The following is a 26,941-nucleotide window of genomic DNA, read 5'->3' on the forward strand; positions in this document are numbered from 1 at the left end:
TTTGTAAAGCTCCCGATAAATTCAAAAATAGCAAAATTTTGTTATGGAAAAAGCGTATGAAGGGATATAAACTATTAACGTTTTAAAATGTATAATGGTGGAAACTCTGAATACTTAGGTAAAAGAGATGTAAAGCGCCAATGAAAATAATTACAGGGCTTCAAAGAAATATTTGTAATTGATTCCTTCAGAATATTGGTTCGTAATGCAACTGTTCAAGTAACATTGCTAACGGGACTACTGAATAGTGTATGTTAAATTTGATATTGCATGTGCCAGAGTTAGACATAGCTAACGGAGCAAGCTCATATTTTCGAAAAGGGCGAATAAAGTGACACTGCTGAAATTTTAGCCGATTTACAAACAGAGCACTGTGATTGGTAAGAGACATAGCGAAGTACCGAACACACGAAAGCTGACATTCAGTTCGACGCTGTATGTGGCAGGGAACGAATCGTGTGCTCAAGACATCGGCAGTGGCACATACCGCACAGCAACGCCTTTTTGTCTGACATCGGCCAGTTTTTCTAGCAGGACGTGCTCGTTTCGAATTAGTGTTTTATGTAGACTTTGTTACAACGTAAAGTGCAAAAATGTTGGCTGTTTGTTCTACTAAGTGATTGTTGCGTATGGCAGACTTCAACGAAGAAAACGATGAATATTTGATAGTGGATTTGCAGTGATTCGTGGAATTATTCGCTTTTCAATGGAGCACCCACACACGTTTAGAAACAAAAAGTACACAGTCACAGTCATTGGTTAAGTTCGTTATTTTTGCATCAGACGTGGTGACTGACGAAAGCAAGATAGAAGTGTATGAGTGCGCTACGGCTACGGCTGGCAAGTCAGAGAATCGAGCAAAGTGTTCCGTCTTTCATCGAAATCGAGCTAACCGTCTAGATACACGATTCCGTTGGTGTGGTAGTAGTGTAACAGCTCAAAACGTTCATTAGGGTTTGTGCGTAAAATGTTTCATTGATTGACATCATCCAAAGTATGATGACAGTTCTACAAGGTATGCTATTCACGTCGATGCATTAGTATTAGTGATCGTTATGAACTTTTTCCAATTTTGTATGAAATTTGAAATGAGTTTGCATTTTAAACTAAACTTATAAAACATACTTTCCTGAAAAGTTATAGAAATGATGTTGAAACATGTTTTATTTGTGGGGAATACATAAACATGCTGCGGTTTAGGTAAAATATGCTGTTTTTCATCAATTTGCCGGTAACCTTTTTGCACTTTTCGTTATTTTCTTGTACTCTAATAGCGCTTCTAAATAGAGTCGCTTATGTTTCATACAGTAACAAAAGTCATGAGCTATGACAATGACTAAGATTATGCTCCAACTATTAGAAATATAGCATTTTTATATATTTTATTTCGACATATTGTCGCAATTTTTCACACTATATCTAAATTAATATCAATTTCTAGTGTGTTTCAACTGGGGTTTCACACTCCAACCAAAAAAATCAGATATAAAACAACATAAAACGAGAAATTTCCAAAAATGTTCTGAATTCCATACAAAACGCGAAATTTTTCATAACGAGATTTGTTTGTGTGCGTGGATAGACAAAAATGTAGCATACCTTACAGAACTGTCATCATACTTGGGACATCATCGTGTTGTTGGTGTTGTTCTAATTCATCGGATTTACGAGATCATCAGCCGACAAAAAGTGTCACTCGTTTTGACACTTCCTCGTTGTGTTTCTGACAGGAAAGCCTATTGTTTTTACAACCATTCACGCCGAATGACGCCTGTATCCGTGCCGATGGATTGGCGATGACATGGCTATGCGTTGAATAAATATTTGTCAACGGATCGAATATTAGAGCAGAGTCGATTTCATGCCAGGCGCTCTACGAAAACTCGATTGTATTGATTAAAGTGTGCGGCAAAAGTGCGGCCGAGCTGGAGACTACAAGCGTGTTTGCATTCCTCTCCTGAATCGTTAGATACTTAGTGGATAAATATAGCTTTCTTATCTATCTAGATCGTGAGTATATGTTTCGCTGATATTTTACTGTGCTATCAATTTTTATATCTCAATATATTTTCGTTAAATCTTGCAATCATGCTTTCGCAAAACAAAGTCAAGGTCGAATCTACAATATTTTAGTCATTATTAAGGGGCCACATTGAAAAAACGGAGCAAAATATAAATTATTGTATGGGTTGCTGAAAAATTATTCAAAGTTGATGTTCGTGAATTTGAATAAATTTTATTAAAATCGATTTTTGCGTGAGAGATACGTGGCAGGTAAAAAAAACTGCAAAATTTTGTTATCCATGTCTGCTAAAATATTTCGAAAAAGATCAAAGAGTAGAGTAAACTCTACTTACGTATCAAGGAAAAAAAGTTTGAAGACCAAATACATTAGGCTGTCCCAAAAAAAAGGATGTCGCAAAAGTCAAGGTGCTCAACCCTAAATTGAAGGATAATGTTATTTATAGTATTATTGTAGAACATACCGACTTTAAAAAAAAATTGTTTTCAAGTTGCCCAAATGTAATTTATAAAAAAATGATGTTTTTAAGCTACAAAACCACTTTTTTGCACTTTTTGCAATTCCGTTCGATTCCCACATTTGCCATATATTTTTTATTTTTGTAGGGTTAATTTTGAAAAGTTTACATGGTTTGGTTCAGCGTCGCATTCAGTTATTTAACTCGTTGAACCAATTAAACATAGCAAAAATGTGAATTTGTCCAATAATTTTAAAATAAAACTTCAATACACATACAAAAACAATTTCAGTCAGGAACTAAAATTTTTACTGGAAAGCGGGGTTCATGACGAAAATTTCCATAAAAAATGTTGCTTGATGCTTTATCGGGGAGCAGAGATATTGACATTTTACATGTGATGAAAACATCAAAAACTTCTGAAGTAACTCGACTAGAACTACAACCTTCCATTTTTAGCACCGTGAAATAATTGTGCGATAGAAGCCAAAAATTCTGTGTTACTTAAAAAACATATAACTCAGCTAATAGATTTAGATAGATTTGTTATTGATTATACTTTCAAAATGCTGTGTATTTGTAGTATTTTTCCTACAAAAACAAGTGGCAAATTTTAAGTTAAGTTGAGAAAAAATGCTTGAAAAACCATTGGAATTAAACTTAAACATGTTTTGGTGGAATTAATACATACCTGTATATATTTTGAAAGTTCTATTTTTCTCTCTTCTAAAACATTGGAAATCGGTTGAGAAATAACCGAGTTAAAAAAATATGCGCTGAAGTCCAAAAAAAAACGGTATTTTGATCATAATTTTAGGCGTGTTTGACAATTTCTGGTATGAGCGAGTGTTACACTCAACAAGGCCTACAACCTACACTAGGTCACTTTAGAAGTTCTAAATCGCTGTAGCACAGTGTTATTTATTGGTTGATGAATCGGATTCCATTGCTGATACACTTGGTGTACCGCAAGGAAGTGTTTTTGGGCCCATTTTGTGCATATTTTATATTGATGACATGAAGCAGTTTAACGGTTTTGCGATCCAAATTTATTTGCCGATTACACTGTGCTGTTCGTAGATGCAAATTATCCAAACAATTTTGTTACACTTTTGCATCATGATTTACATTACGTGGTGAATTGGTTATAATTCAAAGAACCTTAATTGAATATTAGTAAAACACAGTACTTGATCTTACTTTCAGCTAACTCCAGACCAGACGTAAACATTGCAAATCATGGTGAGACGATTGATCGTCTAAATAAATTGAAGTGTCTTGGAGAATTGACATCTAATTTTATAAAAATCGTATTTAGATGAAAATATTTCATAACATCAAAGCTTTGCATATTTAATTATATTTTCGAAAAATTTCTCAAAATCATTTAAATTAGCATGAAAATCAGAATTTTTCACGAGCATTTAATGAGCATTAAATTTTTTTGGTCATTCCATATTTTCTTCCATATACAGGTCGGACTCGATTATCCGGAACATCAAAAATTTTTTCATTCCGGATAATCGAATCACACAAAAAATACTGAAATTTTGCGATTAACGAACAGAAAATGAATATTTCTTTTCTTTATGTTAACTTGTATGATGCAGTGGCGTAACCAGAAGTTACTTATGAGGCGAAAGGGGGTGAAATCTTAAGAAGCAAAAAAAAAATAAATTGGACATTGATTATTTTCACTCAATTCGAGCATGTCCCAAACTTGCCGGAAGTGACTTGAATGGTAACAAATATGCCAGAAGGGATGGTAAAGGCAAAATTTCCGAATGAAAATTGTAAACGGACACCAAAAAATGAAATTCCTGATAATCAAGTCTAAAATTCCGGATAATCGAATTCCGGATAATCGAGTCTCCGGATAATCGAGTCTTCGGATAATCGAGTCCGACCTGTATTGCTTGAAAATGCTGTTTTTGATCATAGTTCTGCTAACTTTTATCCTAAGCTATCAGAACAATATTTTTGAGAAAAAAAGGAGTAATAGGTGCATTTATCGAAACTATCTGCGTATGGAAGCATTCAACATATCTAAAGGTTTCTGATCGGTTTAAGAGGAAAATATTTGAATAACATAAAGATATGCATGCATAAATATATTTGAATTTTCGTTTTCTAAATCAATTAAATTATCATGAAAATCAGTTTTTTTAAAGAGCTAAAGTTTCAAGAAAAATAATCATAATTTATCGAAACTATTTGTGTAGCCTTTTTTTTCATCTATATATAAAAAAAGAAAATTGAAAAAATACAATCTATGCTTGGTTCATAATATTGCCAATTCTATTTAAATCAATAAGACTATCATGAAAATCTGTTTATTTTTTTTCAAGAGCTTTAAATAATTTTGACCATTTTTTTAAATAGTAGTTAAAAATTGAAAGGAAGATTATTCTATGCTTGGATAATGCATTCATGTTTTTTTACTGAATAAAATTATCATGAAAATCTGATTTTTTTCAAGAGCATTTAGTTTATTGGTTGGGAATGCGGGTTTTGCCTATTGTTCTTTAAGGTTAACAATATTTAAAAAAAATGAAAAATGCACTTAATTTATCAAAACTGCGTATGGAATCATTCAATTGACTTTATGTATCATGGAAAATAGTTTGCTGGATAGTATTATTTTAATTTTTTTTTTCAAATCATTAAAATTTGTTTTTTTTTTTAAAGCATTGAATTATTTTGACTATTTTAGAATTGTTTGTTGGCCTAATTTTCTTAAACTAGCAGAACAGAGCATATTCCATAAAATGACGAGTGAGCAATAAATGAGCCGTTGCGGAACAGAGTGGTCTAAAGACCATTTTTTTCGAAAATGAGTTTTTTACATAAACCGCATCTACTCAAGAAGCTGAAGTTGGGAGATTATGAAAATTTCGGAAAATCGAATTTTAAAGCTGATTTATTCCGTGTTGAAAATTCGTCCGAAACAGAATGGCCGTTTTATTTCGGAACAGAGTGGTCTATGTACATAAATCGATGTAATACTATCATGTAACACGTAACATGTAGCATATTACATGTGATAAGGAACATGCCACTTGTTTTGTACATGTTACACGTGATATGTAACATGTTACACGCAATGTAACACGAAAAATGTAACATGTAATGTAATGTAACAAGTGATATCTTACATGTGACATGATATATGTATCATATAACATGTGACACTAGCCATTTTATACGATTTACCGTCATTTTCTTTGTCATTAACCGGGTTTGTGTACATAGACCTGATAGATCTGTTCCGAAACGATTCGAGGATTCCAGGAATATATGTATATATGAAGTCAGAGTGGTCTATGTACATTGGTGCGATTAAATCACCGACTTCGCAAAGAAACTGTTAATTTTATGTATCCCAATGTTAAACCACTTCATAACCTTTATATTAGAACATTTTGTTTGAAAGAATCCGTTGAACAGAATTTTGTTCAGAGATTTTTCGAAAATTGCTCCTCCTGAACAATTTGCTTGATGGCACATAGACAACTCTGGTTCGCAAAGGCTCAAATTTTCATGCTATAAACTATTTGTTCTGCTGACAGCTTTAGGGACATCAAAAAATTATATGTTTTCAACTTTTTTTGTTTTCTACAAAGTTTACTATAAAACCAGTATTTGTAGAGTAAATGAAAAAAGCTCACAATTTTGAGCTCTCGTACCACTGTGCATCAATGTGCTCCTTGAATCAAAATTTACTGTCGACAAGAACTCCTGAATCGTTCACAGTGTTTGTACGTATCAAACTTGTCAGTTTTCTGTGACATTTTGTACTCGAAGGCAATCGGTGCACGCGAAGGGCTGAACGAAATCACACAGGTACTTATTACGGGAGTCACTTCACGGTAAAATATATTTCACTCTCAAGCTCACTTCACTATTTCAGACCTATTCCTGATACCACCTCAAGTGAGGTGACAAAAATTACCTCTGTGAAGTGAGATTGACACTGAAGTGAAATTGAGAATAGGACAAGTAAAATGAGAATGTTTCCCAGCTCAAAAATTTCTATGTCCCAGAAAGTCGATTATTTCCATTTTTACAGATACCACCAGATCTTGCCGTTTTGTGCGTTTCTAAGACTTTTGGCATCAAAAAAATTTGTTTTTCGGTATTGAAAATTTCATGAACTACGCACTTTTTTTTATCAGTTAAAAAGTTGAAACTTTGACCACTTTGAGGCACGGATTCAATTCTAATTCGTTTCGTTACTGAAGCATAACTCCAATATTTATCCTGAGATCACAAATCAATCGACTTTAAAACCTTCCCCTTCTTCGTGGAATCATTTCACCGTTCAAAATGATCGTGAAATAATTCCACGCGAAACGTCGCTTTTTCCGTTTTCACTTTAGTGATATGACACTCATAATAACCCAGATTTCACGGCAGATGTCACTTTGCGACGTTTTTCTCATTTACGTGAGTCCCGTAATAGGGCTGTATTTACTTCACTCTGATTCCACCGTGAAGTGACTCCCGTAATAAGCACCACAGTATTTGTTCACATTGGTATCCATTCCATTTAAGCCACACCATTCCAGAAGCATATCAATATCCATTTGAAGGGCACAACACTCCACCTCCGTTGTGACTTCACGGTAAAGTTGAAAGTCATCAGCGTACAATTATTTTGGTGATTCCAGTTTTGTACAGAGATCGTTTATAAACAGTATGAATAACAGAGGGCCCAGAATACTGCCTTGAGGCACTTCTGATAGGTATATAATACGTCAAAAGGTTACTAGGCACTTATTCCCTGCTAACGGATGTTCAGAGGTATCCCTTTTGTTGATTTCCGATTGTTGATGTATTTCCAGAATGACTTAGGCTTTAACACTATTTTCAATACGATGAGTATAACCACGGAAACGTCTTGCGTTCAAAGAGTTACTGACCCTCTATTTTACGCATTTCAGTTTTCATCCTTGTGGTTGAAACACCGTTTTCTAGCTGCTCGAAACCTGTTTTGAAGTTTCAGAGTAAAATATAATAAAATCAAAGCTATGCACGTATAATTATATTTTCGAAAAAATAAATAAATAAATAAATAAATAAAAATCTATTGAATTATCATGAAAACCAGTATTTATTGAGAATTGAAGTATTATTTTGTTTGTTATAGAACTGTTGATTAACTAAAAATACTATTTTCGTATATTGTTCTGCTAGCTATTATTCTTAGCTATAAGAACGAGCATTTTTCAAAGAGATGACGGAGCAATAAATTTGGTGTTTAATGAGCATCGAATGGGCACTTTGACTTATCTTTCAAGCTTTAAACTTTTTGTTCTGCTGACTTTGTATTTTCAGTTTTAAAGAATATGATATTCCTTGTAGTTTTAGATCGAATCTAGAACCAATCAGGTTCACTTCCTGATCAAGTCCAGATAATTTTCGGATTAGAAACGTTCCGGATGAGCTTTGGATGGCAAATCGTATTCCATATTCTCAAATTATTAGTATTCTCTCGAGGGGTTATTATGTCTGAAATTTTCAACCAGTACGTTATTTGTTATTTGTTTGCCAACTGGTTTCATTGCATTTTTTCAGAAATATCTTATGCAGATAAATCGTCTAGTTTGAACCTATGCAGGGGCATGAGGTAGGATTATTATCGTTTTTCCTATGATACTTGTGGATGATGCAGAGCATTTCTGGCTTTTTACTAGCAGCAAGTATCAAACTGATTTCCTTGAGTTAAGCTATGTTAAGCAGAACTCAAATCCGAAATACCTACAGAAATCACGTTCATTCTTTTATCTTTTAGTTTTTTCAATATTTTGTCAGGTTCCCTATTTAAGAGCTTGCATTGATTAAATAAAAAAAACAAGTTTTGTTTCCTTTTAATGGATTCTTTTACGAACATTCGTTTCCAGTTGACTTATAAATAAAGTATGAAATCATACATCATATTAAAAAAAACTAAACGCATAACTGTGGCGCATGTCCGCTGCATCTGATCGAAGATTTCCGGTTGAATCGTTGGAATTAATTTCGGCATCCTCATGCACACTGGTTCGCATTTGAAAACGATACCCGAGCAGCCAAGAATCCAAAAATGGGTAAACGACAGATAATTAAATCAAAACTAGCGGTATAACTGTCTCGATCCAGCCAGCGCCGCCGTCGTGTTCCTTCCGATGGCAGCCGGAGCTGCAATACAAATTGCTCGCTCGGCAGCTCTAGGGGTCCGTACTGGGAGAGTAAGCTGGTATCGGTATGTGTGTGACCCCTTTTCGCGCCTCTCGACGGGCTTGTAGCAGTGCTTTTTTACCTTGTTTCATATTTCAAGACTCTCATGGTGTTACCATTTTCACTGCCGGTTGGATCTTGGCTGTGGGTATCAAGTTCCTCTTTTCGCTTTACGGCATTTAGTTGTTCTCATCGAAAAATTCCTGCTTCAAGCAGATGCCTTTGTTTGACTGTGCTTCAGCCCACGCAGCGTGCTGAAATGTTTCTATTGTTTTCGAGGATTTATTGTTTGTGCACGGAAATGATAATTCAACCCTTTCCATTCCGCCAGTGATATTGCTCCATAGTTGTTGATAATAATTTTTCTAGAGAAATGATGTTTACTGTTTTTTGATGTCACCACTCGTTACGAGTTATGGTTCCTGCATGAAAGGCCACGTTCTTGGACGTGATAGAAAGATAAATTTGGAACTAAAGCAGAGTTTCGAAGTAAATAATGTAATATCAACATAACTTGACGATAGGTCGGCTCCCAAAAGGGCACACTAAATTCATTCCGCCCGGAGGTATGCGAAAGTTTAATTTTTCTTGTTTACACCGGCGGTTCACTACAGCAAAATGTTGGAATTCGAAATGGAAAGTTATGAGTAATCAACATAAACAACGAGCAGAAAGAAACGTCCCAGATTTATCCGCCCGGTGTTCGGGTGGCCGCGATGTTCGCTGGTAGCACAGCCCAGCACTCCGCGAAGGAGCAGCGCAGTAGACGATCGCGTTGAACCTGTTGGTGAGAGTGAAACACAAAAATGTGCTGTTACCATATTCATAATTTCGCCCGAATGGTAATTATTGTCGGCCACTTGAGCCGCCTCGTACAGAGCGCTCGGGAAGCGATGCCGCGACACGCGCAGCGGAGAAAGGTCTCATTAAAGACTATTGCATGAAAGTGAACTCTTGCATTTTGGCTGTGCGCACATAAGTTTAGCCGATCAGCGGCAACTCTCACTCCGCTACGCGGCACAGTCTGGGATCATTGATTTTCGAGTGTGGTTGTGTGTGTATGTGCTTGATGTTGTGTCTTTTTGCTCCTGGTGTGCCCCGCACGGTGGTGGAGTTTGACCGGGTGAATGGAACCGATAATGGTTTCGGCTAATTGAATCAAATATTGGTCTGTGTTCGCTTGGGGGTTTTGTACGTGATTGAACACATGGTCAAGTTTATGGTTCCGAATGTTTGGATGGGCTTTTAAATATTTCGGGGAAATTTCTGTTTAGATTTATTATATCGCGCTGAGACGCTAATTAGTCTAGCGCTGTTTTGAAGTATTCAGTCAAGAGTTTTTAAATGTAAGCGATCTAAAAGCGTATACGCAACGGACAAGATATTTGCAAAAATAAAGGTGTGAGGCTGTAGTAAATCTGTTAGGTTTCGTCCGAGCTGTCGTTTCATTTACCTTAGGCCACCAAGAGGGCTGCGTAGGTCATACGTGACCGAGCAATAGTGATATAAGACCAGAGCGCTGACTGTGGTCTTAGCCCCCAGGTTTTGCCGAACAGTGTACTGCAAGCCCAGATTGCTGAAGTCGCCTTCATGTTGGCGTAGTCCAGTTGAGCAGCTCAGTTCAGCTCTTTATTCAGAATGATTCCAAGGTACACCAAGGTCGCTTTTTACGCGGTTTCCGGAATTTACGCGGTTGGTTTTACGCGGATTCCGGAATTTACGCGGTATTTTTTTTTGCTCAGATTTCGGTTTCCCTTCACTCGGAATGCAAAATCAACGATGGTTTTTTACGCGGATTCCGGAATTTACGCGGTTTTTTTACGCGGATTCCGGAATTTACGCGGTTTTTTTACGCGGATTCCGTAATTTACGCGTTTTTTTTTACGCGGATTCCGGAATATACGCGGTTTTTTTTACGTTGATTCCGGAATTTACGGTTTTTTACGCGGATTCCGGAATTTACGCGGTTTTTTTACGCGGTTTTTTTTACGCGGCACGTATCCCCCGCGTAAAAAGCGACTTTAGTGTATTTGGTTTCGTTGCTGAAATTCAGTCTAACCCCGTTCAGTATCGGAGGAGTGATTGAATGCGATCTTCGCTTGGTAAAGGGTATAATGGCAGTTTCAGTGGGATTAATGTTCAGCCCTTCAGAGCACCATTGAGAAGTGGTGTTACGAGCCATGCGACTAGAAAGAATTGTATCACATTTTCCTCAAACAATAAGAACTACGTCATTAGCACAACCAATGACTTCGTAGCCAAGCTGCGATAGCCTGTTAAGAAGAACGACTGCCACTAGTGACCATAGCAGGGGAGAGAGAACTTCTCTCTGAGGAGACTCTTTCATTGCCTCTACTGTGACAGACGAAACTCCCGATGCAGCTATGATTCTCCTGCTCGGAAGCATTGGTTGGATCTAGCTCATTGTGGTATAGTCGACTCATCTATTTTGAAGAACCGCGTAAAAAGATAGAAGGACGTGTTATCGAAAGCTCTCCCAATACCAAGAAAAGCGCAGAACGCTGTCTCTTTTTATCTTAGTGTTTTCTCGATCCTCGTTACTAAGCAGTGTAGAGCGGTTTTTGCAGGCACGGATCTGGGGGTGGCAAAGGGGACAAATGCCCCGGGCCTTTCGACACGAGGGGCCCCTCTAGTCCTGAGTCAGACGTGAACACAGAGTGGAGACCTTTTTTTGCTTGTCACCTTCCAGCGACGAGTAAAATCATGATCTCATCATCTACAACATCTTGGCACTATTGGACAACAATCAGAAAGCCCGGTTCCGGACGGCCGACGACCCTGAGCGACAAGAAGCTCTAAAGGATTCTGAAGAGGGAGACCTTGGGAAAAGTAGCTACATCGCTGCTTGAGCTTGGCCAAAAGGTCGGTGCAACCGGCCATACGGCGAAAAAGTGCCTGGAGAACATAGACATACATGCCAGGAAGCAGCAGTCCCGTTCATTAGTCTAGAGCTGCAGGCAATGACGCATCGGCAGGTCAAATCGATTTTCCCGGCAAATCACGACGTGGTGGTGGTGATGGACGACGAGACCTCTCTCACCCTGTAAGGCAACGACTGGCAGGGCACTTTGTATTTTACTTCCACTACAAGGTAAGTAAGTACCAAGGTGAAGTGGCTTTTCTTTCGCTCCGGACTGGCCGTGAACGGGGAAATTTATATCACGAGTGGCCTGCCAGAAGCTGCGTCGTATCAGGAAATACCATAAGGTCGAAGACGCGGTGTTTTGTCCGGATCTGGCGTTGGCTTACCTTTCGAAGCGATCGTTTGAGGAGATGGAGCGGCTAAAAATCGATGTGGTACCCAAGTTGGTGAACGTCCCCGAGTTGCGTCCCAACGAGGATTTCTGGGCAAGCCTGAAGCGTAAGACCTACTTCAACAATTTTGTCGCGTAAACTGAAAAGGAATTGATAAATAAAACGAAGAGAGAATTAAAAAACCTAAATTAATCCACCTAGCGGTCAGACTCAGCCTTTCTCATTCAAACATATTATTTGTAAAAATAGATTTACATGAATGCTTAAATCCAATAAAAGTATATTAACTCCTTGGGTTCTAAAATATAATGTTGTAATTGAAGTATAAAATATGAAATTTGACGTAATGTTAGTACACTTTTACTTTTTTTAATAATAATAAAAAAGTGAAAGTGTAGTGAAGTTTTTCTATCAAGACGCTCGAACAGAAGTAAGTAATATTAGTGCTTAAGAAATAGCGAAATAAAAGAAATGACTCTTAACTTCGAACAATTTAATCACGAGCGATACCGGGAACGTTCAAATAGTACGATACCACATTTAAATAATGTTGAGGCCATATACATTGATCAAAGCAGGTATGGTTTTGAATAGTCTTTGAATTTCTTTTTTTTCCAAAACTTTTGAACCACATATCAAATTGTTATGAAGTTTGTTATTTGTAAATTTGAGGGATGACTCGTTTGTACTACACTAGTTATGTTCAAATAAGTCGTGTAATACACGCAAAAGTTCAAGTCTTGTACAAGCATTGTGTCTTCCCGATTCGCACAAATTTTGCACTAAAATCGCACAAAAAATGTGTGAAAAGGATAACGCAACAGTTGTACTGCGAATACATTGACACAGATTGAAATCAGAATATGTATCATATATCGACACTATATTTCTCACGTCGAGTGTATTAGTGACTGCTACTCATGGAGCAGTGCAAGCAGCGAACAACAACTTGTGAACTCACTAGATTTATATAGCTATAATGCTCGATCCATTAATCTCGATGGATTTGGTCATTTGAAAGTACCATTAAATGATTTGCAAAAAAATAACGAAACAAAATTCTGTTCACAACATTTTGTAATCAACGGTAGCTTCACCGAAAACCCTCCATTCCACAAAGCCACATAAGCGTTGCTGATTTTTTATGGCAACACTTTTAAATTGTGAATAATTATTATTTCTCATCCTGTGCAGCTTTTTTCTCAAGCGACGAGAGAAATTTCTCTCTCGCTCGTAGAATTCCCATGTACGTGCGGGTGCGACAAGACTAGACACGTCATATACAATTTGCTGGTTGCTCTTTCGCTTTTCTTTCGGTTCGTATTGCGACGCGCAAGGTCTCGTGTCTCGTCGCTTTACGAAATGAGCAAGATACCCGTGCTGTACATACTTGATACTAGTGTTGTTAGTGTCACTCATACTGGGGGTGCGTGCTTGCTGCGGGGAATGCATGAAGAAGAAAGAGTATCTCGAAAGCGTGTGTGCAAAAGACTTGAGAAGCGTAGCATATGTCTCGTTCTCAAGCAGAAAGGAGGAGAAAGGTTTTGCTTCTCGCTCGCTTTGCAATGCTGCTTGATACCAGTTGAAACTGTTTAAGTGTAGTAGTTAGGAGCTGCCAAATACATTGAAAAAACGCTAGAGCAGTAATTGCGTTATGCCCAACACGCAATCATTGTACTGGTTCCAAATTACATCAACTTTTGCGCTGAAAACGCACAATTTTGTACTGGTTTCGCACCATTCAACTTTTGCGTGTACTTGAGATAATAGACTTTCGTTGTTTTAACAATTTAATACATAACGGTAGCTTATGTGATTACAATCAAATGAAAAGGGACGTACAGGGCAGCCAAACTTTGAAACCACGTGTTCAATCATAATTCATCAGTTAACCCTTAATAGCCCGTTCATCTGATATCAATATTGTTCAAATCGGTTGTGTAGTTTCTAAGATAATGAAGTTTGAGTGATATCAAATAGTCTTCAGAACACGTTTCTTTCCATAACTTCATTGAAATCGGTTCAGCCATCTCTGACAAAATCGAGTGAGATTGAGAGAGCGTTACACACACACACACACACACACACACACACACACACACATACGCACACATACAGAAAATACTTAGCTCGTCGAACTGAGTCGAGTGATATACTGCCGTTCTACGCATAGTTGTCCCATGTTACTTTTGATCGATTTTTGTTTTTTATCACCAATGAATCTATTTTCATGTATATTTTTGAAAAACTTTTGAAAATAACATTGTTTGTTCCGAAAATCTTGAAAAACCATACCAAGTCTGTTTGTCCCACCGATGATTTTCTACACATATTTGTCCCACTAGATTTTTTCTCTTTTAATTCATCCCACTAACCACTAATTCCCATATTTACAACTTGGGAAGTCCTTCAGAGCACTAAAGACCTCACCTAACAACGTTTGGCTACATTACGGGTTTCAAAAATTCGGTACCGAAAATCACTTTGCTTGATTATTTAAATGTAGTACGTTCATATCTTTGTTAGGGATACCTAAACCTCCTTTTCGAGCATATAACAAGATAAACGCATGAGATTCATACTAAATGGAAGTTGTAAGAACTGTCTTTTGTGTGTAGCCAAAACGGTGAAAGCCCAACAACGTTCAAATATGACAGTAATGTGCAATCTAAAAAAAAAAAACAATTCCCCTTTGTAATGGTAAGTCATTTGATACTTACTCAATTAACCTAACCTTCATCTCGCCTTTTATCCCCAGTACGAACTTTGTATTGGGAAACATCGAATGCACGTGGTGGGACTGATATGCGCAGAAATCACCTATTGGAAGGCAAATTTCTTGGCATTATTGTCCCAGTGGGTATTTTTATGGAAAAGAGTGTTAAATTTGAAAACCTTCAACTAGATATATTAAAAACAGTCTATCGCAAGGTAAAACTGGTTAGAGACCCGTAATTGCATTTGTTACATTGACGCAATGCGTATTGTAAAACTTTAACATCGTTTTTCTCGTTTGCATGATTTGGAACATGGGACAAATATGCGTAGAACGGCAGTATACGACATTCGGCCCTTTTGAGCACTTTTATACCTTTAGTTTTTGCAGTAATTGCTATGCCTTTCTAGGAGAAAAGCAAAAATTGAGTGAGCTCAAGCAGTCTTTGGAATACGTTTCTTTTCAAAACGTGATTTCCTTCTTTTATACATAATTATGAACTACATGTTAAATCACTAGTTAAGGATTTTTTAGACAGGCCGTTCATTTGGCACCAGTTTTGTTAAAATCGGTTGTGTAGTTTCTGAGATATTGATGTTTCGTGATTTTTACATTTTGATACATAACCTCGAAACCAAAAGTCCGATTACAATGAAATTCAGTAGCAACCTATGGGGTAACTACAGCTCTCATTTGCAATTAATTTCACGGAAATCGGTTCAGCCATCTCTGAGAAAAGTGAGTGAGAAAAAAGTTGCACATGCACACACACACACACACACGCACACACACATACACATATACATACATACATACAGAAAATGCTCAGCTCGTCGAACTAAGTCGAGTGATATACGACATTCGGCCCTCTGGAGTACTTTAATACCTTTAGTTTTTTCAGTGATTGCTATACCTTTCTAGGAGAAAGTCAAAAAGGTGCACATACACACGTACACACCCACACTCACACACACACACACACACACACACACACACCATATACACCTATACATGCATACATGCAGAAAATGCTCGATTCGTCGAACTGAGTCGAGTAGTATATGACATTCGGCCATTTGGATCACTTTTCTACCTTTTAATTAGCCAGTGATCGTTAGGAGAAAGTCAATGTTTACTTTCATTGTGTGATTTCACATTTCTATGAACAACGGACAAAGTTACAATCCGATTACAATGAAATTCAATAGCAACCTAGGGGGCAACTAGACCTTTCATTTGACACTAATTTTGTGAAAATCGGTTCAGCCATCTCTGAGAAAAATGAGTGAGTTTAAACAACCTCAGGATAACTTTTCTTTACATAACTTTTGAACCATATGTTCAATCATTACGAAATTTAAAAGTTAAGGGTTCTGATGACAGCCCGATCATTTGAAACCAGTTTTATCGAAATCGGTTGTGTGGTTTCTGAGATATTGATGTTTGGTGATTTTTACATTTTGATACATAACCTCTAAACTAAAAATCCGATTACAATGAAATTCAATAGCAACCTATGGCGCAACTAGACCTTTCATTTGCAATTAATTTTATGAAAATCGGTCCAGCCATCTCTGAGAAAAGTGAGTGAGAAAAATAAGTTGCACATACACACACATACACACATACACACATACATACATACATACAGAAAATGCTCAATTCGTCAAAAGGGGTCGGTTGGTATATGACATTCGGCCATTGGGACCACTTTTATACCTTTGGTTTTTCCAGTGATTGCTATACCTTTCTAGGAGAAAGGCAAAACATACCCTACACGCATGTTTTCGTTCACCATGGCGAATGTTTCGGTTAACTGACGGAAGGCCGCACGCAAGATCGTGGAATTTTTTTTGCAAGTAAGCTAACATAATTACCTCCCCAAAATTATCAAACTCAATATTATTAATTTTTAAATACATACGTTATTGTAGGCCACTTGCTGCTTTTCAAACATTAGTTTGTAAATGTCTTGATTGATATCCAAACCAGTGGACTGAAATCATGATTTTGACAAGAAGAATGAAGTCCATTGTTGTCCATTGCTCTTCCACTGGGCGTATTGTTGTTAAGGTTTGCAGGAAAATATACACAGTCGAAACTGAGATTTTCGCTTTTGAAATGGTTTACCGTGAACTTTTTGTCAAAATTTTCGTGCAGTTCAGTTAGAACCGTACAATTCGCTTGCACAAGGCCCCTTGTTTCGACGCCATTTTGAACAGAACTGAGCATGTATAAACAAAACAAAGTATACTGATATAAGAAAAACAGAGAGCTTTCATATGCATACTCTCACGTCTCTCTGAGCGTAACAAACACGCTCGAGAGAGTTGAGTGAGAGAGCCTCATTAATTTATTTATACGTTATTTATTGAACAAATTTTTATAAATAGAATCGAACTTTGTTAAAGAATGGCTTCTAGTTTTTTTTAGTGCAAAATATTGAATTTTTATAACATTTTTATGAAAATGAAACCATTTTTCTGAGTGCTATAGTTTTTGAATTGTTTGTAAATCTTGTTTGTGAGTTATATTATCTCCAAAATAAGCAAAAAAGGCTCATGTTTTTTATAAAGTTGTCGAGTTGGCGCGAAATTTATCAGAAGTGAAAGCGAAACAACATAGTAACAGCAACATATATGTCTCGTTTGGCGGGTAACCTCTTTTTGATAGCAGCACATTAGCATCCTATCGATGCTGATTAAATTAGAATGTCAATTCGAAAAATTTATTAACAAATCGTGACGTGCTATCAGTCACCAAGGCAGTGTTTTTTTGGTTTGATACCTAAGTAGTCTTATGGTCTGCGTCAGCAATAACAAATACCATTAAGTTTCAAAATTATAATAAAAACAACACTGAATACGTCGCTTGATTTTGATTTAAAAATAAGTTTCTGAGGCGGATGTTAGTTTTATCATCATCGCAAAAAGTGTATTTTGCCTTGATGTCATGACAACCAGCGAAAACAAGAATAATCCCTACTTCAGAATTCATATGATACTGTCATCCCTGTGATCAGCAGGTAACCTCCCGGAAGAGGATTGAAATTAAACCGCACAAAATCGATTATGGAAAATACAAGTAGGACTGTCCTCACTGTTTACCAACTATCTTACACACTAACCCAATTGAGTGTAGTTCGTTTCATACGAACATTAGACTGCGGTTTTCTGACAATCCCAACGAATGTTACATTCTCATTCTGATGATGCTACTGCACACGTTGTGATATCGATTGTTTCAGAAGAAGCAGAGTAATATTAAAAACTAAAAGATAATGTGTCTCTGAAATCCAAGCATACATTTCTAGAGCATTTAATCGTCGATAACCTAAACGTCTGCATTCACAACTCACCATTGTTTTGTTCATAGCTTAATATAGCTTAACACAAACAACATCGCCAACTTTCCCGCACTAATCTGCATTTGTTGAAAGTCTCATCTGCCGCCGAGATTCACCCCGAAAGTTTAACGAAACGGCTACTTTACACCTTGCTGCTGCAAATTGACTGTTGGCTGGCTGGTGCTGGCAACGGTACACTCACGAAATAATAACACCACGAAGAAAGCCTACTCTTGGTTAAGACGCATTCCGACAACAACAAAAATCAGATGAGTAAAATACATAGTAAACAATTGAAAATTTCCCGCAATCGGCTTGGCATACCATGCCGCGTTACGCCACAGCATGCAATTTTCTCCATCATTAGCGGCAGGGTGGAAAACCTTATTTTTGGCTCGATTCAAGGTGTTGGGTTATATTCATGTCTGATTCAACAGCTAAAATTAAAACATTACGCATGGACAAACAACAGCATTGGGAAATACTTTCTACAAAGCGCAGAACACATACGGAGAATTGTCGTCGAGGAATGGCAAAACTTGTGACGACAGTGGTCATTCGCCCACAAGTGGTGACCATACCTTTCCTACCCAACAAGATTATCCATTCGGCAAGGTACCTCTTGGTGGCTGAATATAAAGCGTTCAAGTGGAGGATGTTCGTGAGAATTTTTGCTTAGCACCAGCGCTCTCGAGTCTCATGCTGATGCGCTGATGATGATGATGATGATGATGATGATCGCCTTCGTGTGCGGTGTTATAATTGTCTGTACGTACAAACCTATGGCAATCTCGAGAGCCGTGAGCCCCATCAGTAGTGGCATCAGCAACAGCACCAGACGAAATGATTCATCTTCTCGAAAGTGGACCGGCTTGATTTTATATCTACGCCTTTCATCATCCTGTGGCCGTCGGTTGGGTTGTACGATGTTTGTACTGGTTTTGTGTATGTGCACAAGTGTGTGCAGCGAGCAAAAGAATTCAGGCTCCCGGGAGGCAACAACCGGAATTTATTAAACGCCGTAGTGCTCAAGTGGGCGAAGAGAAGGCTATTAATATTTTGAAAGTTTTGCTTGCAATTGCTGAACTGCAAGATTCGGGTTTGGGAATTTGCAATTCTGTTTAGGAAAATCTAATTTTTTTACATAGGCAAAATTTTTGAAGATATCATGTTTCGATAGAACTATACATTTTTTTTTTTTAATTTTGACTCGTTTGGGTAACTGATAAATCTTTTTAGTTCTATTAAAACATTGAAGGTTTAATGTAAAAGTTACATTCGTTATAATCAACATTAGCATGAAATTTTCGATTTGTAAATTCAAAGTAATTTGATGCCAAAATTGTTCAAGTAAGTTTAGTAACGGTAGTTTTTTGTCGATGAAATATTTGGAAGCTTGTGAAAATACTCAAAATAAATTGTTACGGAAAATTAGTAAATAAAATATCCTGCAGATATTATAAGAAGACCAAACACGCATGCAAGAATGCCTTAAGGTATCACAGCAATCAGCTGTAATATCGTTCAGTCAAAATATTGAAACAGCAAACACTAATAAAAATGATTTATGACAAAAGTGTATAATATTTGTGAAGAAAAAAAAAGTGTATAATGTGAATTAGTATATGAAATTTATATACGAAAATGTGGTGAGTGACTATATCCATGGCACAAGCCGATACGATTGATTGAGTTTTTGCGGATAAATATAGTATAATCGAAACAAGATCCGTTTGAGATATATCGATGATCTCGTTAATGCGCAGTCAATCGTTCACGCAATGCAATGATGCGGGAAAGTATGCGCTTCTATTTGTTCCTCTTTAGCTATATATCGGATTTGGTGATGAAATTATTTCTAGTAGCAACTATAAACTTAGTACAATTTAACTCTCGCTTTTCTACCCGATAGTCGAATATGAATTACAGATTTTTTTTTTGAATTCGGCTATCAGGTTAACATTTGAATCATACAACAATCTATGGAGTTTTTTACATTTGTTTTTAAATCTCAAGTCTCGCAATTTTCGACTACTACTTGACTTGAAACATCGCAGCAATTTTCACCAATTTGAAACGCATTTGCAAAACACCGTTCACTACACTACATATCGACACGCATGTGAATGTGTGTAAGATAACCATCTCGAAATCCAACGCAAAAGGAGAACGAACAAAAACAAATCAAGTGCTGGTTTCGTTTCGAGCGTTATTTCATCAAGAGCCGTGAACATGAGAGGCTTGGGAGGAAGATCCCTAGGAATGATCGGAACCGGTTTAACCACGAGTTCACGATCATCGACCGACATTCCGGACATGCACATGCTAATCTCTAACACGGGGCTATGTTTATGTATGTTGTAAACGCCGCCTCGTATGCTGAGAGACTGGTTATGTAGGTTATTTTGGGACTGCGACAATGACGTTTGAAACTATCTCCGATGCGATGATTTTTTTTTGCGAATGATGCAGCGCCATGGTGCTGACCGAATGGTGCGGTCGAATTCAAGTGTAGAGGGGTCCAGATTCGATCTAGTGGATCACATTATAAAGTTACGGTTTCAAGAGCTGTTGAAAGTAAAGTGTCTTAAAAACTATGAAATGTGATCGTCATCGTCACTATGTTTCATAAAAACAGCTGTACTAGCGCGAAAATGTTTGACTCTGGGGCTGGGCTACAATCGAAACCTGTTTGCTAAATGTGTGAGTTCGTTCGATCACTGCTCGTAAAATTCGAAAAAATTACACTTTTACTTTATGAACTTCCGCTAATGGAGAAATTTCGTTCAAGCGATCAGATAGGTTGTCTGACCAGGAGAAAGAAATTAACAAATCAAATAATATCATTTCGCCCTACTTGTAATATGGTTCGGAGTTCTTTTCATTCTAATAGCATAATAATAGTAACTCAGTATAGAGCGTTTTGTCAATCTATGAATTGATCATAAACATTAAATAGTCATAAGTTGTGACTATTTAATGTTCAGTTGTGACTCACAATTGACAATAGACCAATGAAATAGATTAGTTTGTGTTTTACTTTTTAAAAAAGTGAATTACCATCTCTTTCACGTTGACTCATATATTCAGGGTCGCCAAGCCTGATCCACATAAAATGTCAGCAACGTGTTAATTTCGATTTCTCGGAATTTCAAAATGGCGCCATTGCACAGTGTTTTATCTTGCCGATTTTGTTGTCACGATTAATAGCGTCCTAACATTTGATTTTAGTGATACGCTTCATTCTGAAAAGTTTCAAGCATTTTATTGCACTTCTTTGAAAATGGATGACTCAGTGATTAGTCTACCTATAAAAGATATGACGAATTTTTCTTTCATTTTGGACAGTTGGATAGATAGTCGGTGTCTTTGATAATGTTTTCGAGCAACTTTGCTAACGATGTAAAATTTATAACTCTTATATTTGAAAAGATATGAATAGTTTTATATGGAATGTTTACTCGAATCTTAATTTTCAACATAACTTTTATCCAAGATTTTCTACATATTTTACATCTTCTACAAAATGATTAGCCATACTATATATTGTTACTGGACATTGAACCTTGCTTTAGTTCAAAATGAAAAAGTTATTTAACCATTGTCGGGTTTTCAACGGTCAATTGATCATTAAATAAGTCGTTACCCAAGAATACGCAGATAACTAACTAATATTTTCACAACAATATGGGCCCATAAAAATCGCACAATTTCGTAGAAAGGATGAAAAATGTAAAAAAATTATGAGAAAAAGTTATAATGAAAAATATGAATTTTTGGTCAAAATTTTACACATATCGTCGTCTGAAGTGAAACAACAATAAATTAATTGTTTTTATCCTTCATTGTCTTCTTTATTGTTTAATTCAAATTTCTTTGGTAGCGGAATCTTCCGGAATTCTTATGTGCTGTTATGTTATGTGTTTTGTAATGGTTAATATTTTTGAAAAAGATATAAAACATGTAGAAAATATTTAAAAAAAGTTATATTGAAAAATGAAAAACTTAACTTGCCGTATCCTTTAAAATAACGTGCTGTGATGATATTTTCTCTTACCAAAACACATACTTTTCATCCTTATGGTGTTTTGGAAGAAATAGAATCAATATTGTTCAAACATTTGTTCTGGTTTATGTTTTGATTGGTAGCCAAACCACTAGTTCAAGCCCATGACTTGTCAAAAAGGAAAAAGCCTTTTTCTGTCCACTACTCTGGCCGGTCTTCCACTATCTTCTTGGCGGATTATAGTTGAAGTTCGCAGAAAGCCCTACTTGATAGAAACCGGAATATTTTCGCTTTCAAAATGGTTTGCCCAAATTGTTGTACTGTTCATAGCGAACTGTACAATGCACTTGCGGAAGGCTCGTTGTTTGGACGCCGTTTTGAACCGAACTGAGTATGCATAAACAAAAAAAAAATACTGGCATAAAGAGCTTTAAGAACTCCAGATTTTTAGTTGTCACCCGTTATAAGAGATGTAAATTTGACATCTTTGACAAAGTTGCTAGAAAAGGCATCTGCCGCAACTTTCTCGAAGACACTGGCTCTCTCTCTGGCTCACTAAAAAAATAAAATCATCATATCTCTTGTAGGTGGATTAATCACTGAATCGTCCATTTAAAAAGCAGCGCAATAAAATGCATAGAAACTTTTCCAAATAAAGTATCTCGTTACAGTCAAATGTGAGGACGCTATTGGTTTAGAGCACGAAATCGGTACTGTGCATTATTGCCCTTAACCCATTCCTGGCGGTTAATGCCATACGGTATTCCCTGACACTCTAAATTTAATTCAAGTTTTTACAATTATACTTGAAAATTTGCACGATGAATCTATTAAAACTATTAATAATGGTAAGAGAACAGATTGATCTTCAATAATGCAATACAGTTTGTGTCAATTGTGCATATAGTTGATGGGTAATAAGAGTTTCAAGTTCTTTTTTGAGGGATAAACTGATTTCTCTCCGCCGGGATTGGGTTAAGTCAAAATGTGTCCAAACTCGGGTAGATGTGTTTTTGGATCAAAATACATTAAAAAATTATACATAGAAGCCAAGGCAGAAGAAAAATTAAGTTTTTGTTGTACTGTGTAGTTTTCAATTCGCGTGTAAAATGCTCGAAATAAGCTGTTTACTTGGTCTATTTCAGGTCGTCGAATACGACACGGAGCTTGTACGATCGGATCTTTTAGGAAAGGATCTTGTTTGGAAATTTTAGTCGTGACGTGACGTTAAATCTTTCGAAATTTTAAAAATATTCAAAGATTTTAAAAATGCCGAAAATAGACAACCAGTGGACCTGCGGATCCGTCGATAAACTCTGGTACGAGGTGTAGCTAAAACAGGGCCAGAAAAAGAGAGAGTATGAGAGGCAGGGTTCAGAGCCGGAGCAGCGGGGTTAAGGAATCTACATTCATTGCGCTTAGGCATTAGCTTAGGGTACAAACAACACGTACCTTGTCTTCTTTGTTCTGAATCATTCGTTGTCTTCAATGGCACGATTGTAAAATCGTTCGGTGTAGAAGTGAGCAGCGACACAGCCGTACAATAACGGGTTGACCTTCAGTGCGGATTAACGTTTCAAAGCACAGCACTCGAAAAAATTCGGGACCGGGCAAGCGATGCCTTTTGTTCAGTTACTTAGAGACATATGAAATGTTTAACGAGATCACTAAGAAGAAACTGGTTTGCTGAAAATTGAGAAAAAACTTAAATGATATCGAATAACAACAGACATGTAGCATTCAAGCATGAAAATATAAAACTATTTGCAAAATACCAGTCTACAAAAAAGGTCAATTACCAATGCACAAAATAGCGATAAAAACAGCTAAACATAGTACAAATAAGAAAACCGGTTGCAATAACAAGCAATTATTTACTAATATTTACTCCGCTAAATAAAATATAAATTCAAAATTTGAAAAATGGTGGAACAAAGTTAAAATTCATTTTTGTTGCGAAAAAAAAACTATATTTAAAAAATGAACAGATATTGAAAATAACACTTACTTTGCATACTTTTGTTTTTAATGTATATGGAGTAATATTTAGGAAGAGGTAAAGCTTTTTTAAATTGATAAATCTTTATGACAAGGGATTGGCAAAATTTATCAATAGATGACTTTTAGAAAAATATGTGAAATTTTATTTAAAATTTATTTAAATAATAAAAAATTTGAACTGAAAAATTTAATTTCAAAAACAAAAAATTAATTCAGAATAACTTTTTCAGATAGACAATTTAGTTTTTCTACACAAATCAAATTGGGCATTCTTAAGAAAAGTAGGACGGTGGTATCCAAGACACGAGCGCATAAAACGGTTCCTATTCCTGATCATGATCAAAGCAGTACTATGCCTCTAATTACTTGGGTGGTAATATCAAGTATCTAGGTCGTCAGTCTAAATTTATCGAGCGATACCTCAACCGACTTAACTCAAACTAGTTCATAACAACTGTTAAGGTCGTATTTGGCCACTTAAATAGTAAAGAAAGTCATGAAAATAGAACCGTTCATTTTTGGCATGGTTTGATTTTGACAACAGCAAAAATTCTGGCGTGTTGCCAAAATCGAACGGGGTCTGGATTTTGATTATTTATTTGCAGCACTCTAGTTCAGAAGAAAAAATATTCTCTTTAGCATATATCAATACCTTTCATTCTGATACAATCAATTTTTTTAAAAGTCATATGTCTGTTATTTTCAAGAATAAACCGGGTTCGAAGTTACATGTAAGCAATTTACAAATTACATGTTACATGTAAGGTAATATTTTGAAGTTACTATTGTAAAAAAAAATAATTGGAAAATACAAATAACATACAAATGTGGGAACTCTAATATCAAGATGAAATGAACTTGGTTTTCCTCTACACCACCACCGCGGGATGCAACTAGAATTGTCATATTGGACTAAATTCATTTAACTAGCAAAATATGATCATCAGTACAGCTCGTTCAACTACCTATTCAAAGGTCTGTATGGAGCATTTTGGTTTTCTATTGTTTTTTAAATACTCTATATTTAGTTATTTAAATAAATCTGAGAAAAACAGAGTGTAAAGTTCAAAAATAAACTACGCATTTTATCTGTACAATGCACCAGATTTATATTTTTTTTTGTAAGATTTGGATCACTGCGACCATTATTTTAATCTTTTGTGGTAACCAAATTTATATACCCTGCTATCTGCTTCTACCGACACGTACAGAGTTTTGCTGTCCCCGGCGGCGCAGCGTATTTCGCGGCACCTGAACACGCCTCACTGTGCGTCGACAGCGGCAATGTAGTCTTCATTTGGCTTCGTTGCGCACAAATGGATAGCGAGTTCTTCTGCACGAGTGACCAGCGCGCTTTTCATAATTTGCGCGGTGCAGTACTGTTGCCTGCGCCAGCATGTTTCCTTTAAAGACACCAGTTTTAATAACATTCTAACAGCAAAACATGAAACTGTCTGATAGTGGAGGTGGTTACGAACTTTCCGAGAAAGCTTCACCTTCAAGACATCAAAATAGTCTAGGCTCATGGAAGCAAACATTAGTTGACCTATTGGGATGGGGAGATTCTGTCAAATTTTTTTTTTTTGCCACTGCTATACAGAATATCACAGCGGGCAGTTGGTGTTTACTCATAAAGACTATGCCAGACGTGCTCGCATGTGATTGGCACATTGTTCGTGAAAATTCGACCTTGAAACTTTTATGAAATTTTCGCTTTTTAACAATGAATTGATAATGTTAACTGAAGAATCACAAAATTGTCCATTATTTTATCAATCCAACGGCATATTGATTATAGTGATCCATCATGTGGTTACATCAGTATTATTGTTAGAAATCTTTCATTCCGACGTTACGCCTTGGTTTTTAGTTTCCTCAGAATGTATCTCGATATAGTGCGGCTACGTTAAAAAAAGTTTTTCTAATCAAAACTGTTTCATGCCTTGTAATTTTCCAGTTTTTTTTTCTCCTGAACGCCCATGCGATCCATGGACGTACGGTAATATTGACAAGAGCTATAGAGAAGTTGTCAAGGGATGACTCTTAGGGAATCATCTAAAATTTCATTGAAAAATATTGAAAAAAAATTTCAAATGATTTTATTTTATTTTTTAAACAAAAAGTGATTTAAAAAAAAGACATCTCGGATTTTTTTGAAATATTTTTTTCTAGATAGAAAAATTTAGTTGCCTAAAACTCTTCTGGACAAATTCAAATGAGCACTTTAAAGGGGAAAAGATTCTAGCAAAAACTTTCAGAATGTTTCGAAGACATGGACAAATTTTTGTATATGCTATTCGTTTGCTGTGACCGGAACAAAAGTCGAAGTAATAACAACTTCACGAGGGAGATGCTCACTTTTCGTGACCTTAATAAGTTGTTTTTTTGTTTTTGGATCCACGACATCCGTTTGCAGACATTCGTCTTCGGTTGGCTGAAACATACATGTAGTAAATTCGTCCGTATCCACAGGCTTGCCAGTGCTTGCGGCGCTCAAAGTATAACCAAGCGGAAATTTGATTATTTTCTTTGATTGACATAACAATAAAGCAACAGCGGGAAGTGAAACGAAACATATAAACACACTACGGGTACAATTGAGCCGTTGAGAAGAAGATTGACCGCTCAGACTGAAGTTGTTACGAAGATGAGAAACCGGCGCAAGCTGGAAACGAAATGGGAACAGAATGTGTCGATTTGTTGTGCTGTTTTCAAATTTTGTATGTAGTGCACTTACATCGGAAGTATCGTATTCGTTCTATTTTCGCTAGGGTTATACGGTTTCAAAGAGGTGGGAATTTTTATCTGATTCACTAAATACGTTTAAAAAAAGCATTACAGACAAGTTTGGTAAACGTTCATATATGCTACGCACAATCATATCTACGCTTGTGAAA

At 36.5% G+C, this 26,941-nt stretch overlaps 1 protein-coding gene across 6 annotated transcripts in view; it reads left to right on the forward strand.

Moving 5' to 3' along the window:
• Positions 1 to 26,941, forward strand: part of LOC129722579 (ADP-ribosylation factor 6) — a 38,665-nt gene that overhangs the window by 1,221 nt on the left and 10,503 nt on the right. The window contains exons 1-2 of one of the 6 annotated variants that reach the window (XM_055676161.1): positions 415 to 958; positions 1,680 to 2,010. The exons of 3 other annotated variants lie outside the window; for them this stretch is intronic. The gene's annotated coding sequence lies outside the window, so the exon portion shown is untranslated. Of the gene's footprint in view, positions 1 to 414; positions 959 to 1,679; positions 2,011 to 26,941 lie in introns of those variants that run through there. 2 more of the 6 variants (XM_055676158.1, XM_055676160.1) reach the window with 2 other exon arrangements.

The sequence above is a fragment of the Wyeomyia smithii genome, chromosome 2 (genome assembly GCF_029784165.1).
Source record: "Wyeomyia smithii strain HCP4-BCI-WySm-NY-G18 chromosome 2, ASM2978416v1, whole genome shotgun sequence".
Lineage (NCBI taxonomy): Eukaryota > Metazoa > Arthropoda > Insecta > Diptera > Culicidae > Wyeomyia > Wyeomyia smithii.